Here is a 2150-nt window from a genome sequence, read left to right on the forward strand (position 1 = left end):
TTTCTTATTGTGAGATTGGGTCACTATTTTTTAATAGTTTTAATAGCACTATCCAACCTGTGCTTGAACTCTTATTATCCTTTACGTTAAATATTGATGATATTCAAGAAGAGTTTTTTTACTTCTTTTAGACATTCGAAACATCTGACGTGATCCCTCCTCGAAGTTCTCGCAGCTTTCAGCTACGGATTAAGGTAAATGTACCAATGTCCGGACATGTACCTAATTCCGGACATTCTTATTATTTCGAATATTTCTCTAAATATTTCATCTTTCAACGTACACTAAATATAAATATTAAATGTATGTATACCAATATGTATGTATTGTACGTTGAAAATTGAAATATTCAAATATAAAAATAATAACAATGTCTGGAGATGGGTACATGTCCGGGCATTGGTACATTTACCTTAGTAGAAAATTTTTTCTTGAGCGTTTACCTCGGCGTGAGTTTCTCATGGAACCTAAAGCCGGACGACGACTGTCAGCTCGGATTTTCTTTCTCCCGTCAACAAATTAGTCCGGAAATAAGCCTGTTATCGGGTGCGTGCTAGCCCGGCGTACCAAGTTTTGTTATGCTTCGTCGGACTCGCACTATTTCGTCCGATAGACACGCTCCGGCGTTGCACGCCGATGAATTCGCAGAAACTAAGACCGATCGTATAACCGTGGAAGCGGGATACGCAAACCAGCCGGAGCGAACGATTCGATTACTCGCAAACTCTCCAGCCGTCAGCACCACCGCTCGTCTGTCGCCTGCTATCGGTCGTTGTTCGTGGAACCTTATAACGGTCCGGTGATAAAAACATAGCAAATGCACCGTGGTGTGCGCAACGTGCAGCAACAATGTGAAAGTCTCAAAGGTGCATCTCTTAAAACGGGCAAAAACGTATGACAAATATTTTATTTTGCGCGAAATAAATTGACTGCTAGTCTAAGTCGAAATATTAGTTTCATATTGATCTTACAAATTCAGTCAAAGAACCAGAGAATCTCAAAATATACCTCTCTCCCCTTCCAAATGAAAACTTTTATCCTATTTTTGACCTCAATTTCTCTTTAACAATTCTCTTTAACACCTCTTATTAACTTTGCCGAGACCTCTTGTCCTCTTTAAAACTTTCAAGACATTTTATACGCGTTTTCTACCATTTAGGGCCGGTTTTTCAATAAAATTTGGATTCAAGTTTAAACTCTATTTTAACAATATGTTTATTTTGTTTAAACCAAGTTTAAGTCGAAATCTAAATTTAAACTATTATTGAAAAATCAGCCCTTAGAGGCGCTAAGAGTAAGATTTTAGTCTTCATGCGTATTAAACATACACTGATCCTCCAAAATATACATATCTTATAAAGTTCTAATCGGAAGTAGGACTAAAATTTTGACTCGAGATAACATACTGTGAGAAAAATACATAAGAAATAAAAAAATATTTATTTGACGAGTATACCACTAATAACATATTTATTTATATTAATAAAAATATTTTTCATATAAAAAATAAGAATTCAAGTTTAAAAAATAGTACATTAATAAATAATAAATTTTAAAAAAATTTCAAGTATAAGAAAAGTTATATATCTTTAAACCTCAAAAGAACCTTAGCTTTTCATATATGAAAGCATTTTTCTTAATCTTATTTAAATCAAACAATTTAGATTTAAGTAAATATATTATCAATATCTTTCGAATAAATATTTTTCTATTCTTTTCTCGCAATGCACGTTATTGTCTTACCTTGATGCTATAAATTATTAATGTAATTTTCTCCGTTAAACCGTTTTGAAGTCTAAACCGTTAAAAAAAGTCTTATTTCGCAGAATTAGTTAATATTCGACATCGCAATATTTTACCGCGTTCAATTTTTATTCTTAGTTTCAACCAGCAGTAATTCGGTTACGAAAAAAATGCGCGACGCACCAGAGTGCCGGAACAATCGGCAAGAAATGTAAACACATGTCCTCTAACGGTCGTCGCTCATCAATGAGCTCGATCACATAGTCAAAATATTCGTCACCTTCAAGGCGGTCGCGTGCCTCGCGAACATTTCCGGATCTCTCCATTCAGTCTCGGGCCGGCTAGCGACACGTACACGTGCGGGCTACGTGTGTCAGTGCGTTATCTGAAGGGGGAGGGGGGGGGGG

General features: G+C 35.8%; 1 protein-coding gene across 1 annotated transcript in view; it reads right to left on the bottom strand.

Annotated features, from left to right (window-relative positions):
* The window catches only part of LOC116844005, a 493975-nt gene that overhangs the window by 37415 nt on the left and 454410 nt on the right, over positions 1-2150 (bottom strand). The gene's annotated exons all lie outside the window — the stretch shown is intronic.

Source organism: Odontomachus brunneus, unplaced genomic scaffold (genome assembly GCF_010583005.1).
Source record: "Odontomachus brunneus isolate Ranch 3 - 2012 unplaced genomic scaffold, Obru_v1 Obru_scaffold_038, whole genome shotgun sequence".
Lineage (NCBI taxonomy): Eukaryota > Metazoa > Arthropoda > Insecta > Hymenoptera > Formicidae > Odontomachus > Odontomachus brunneus.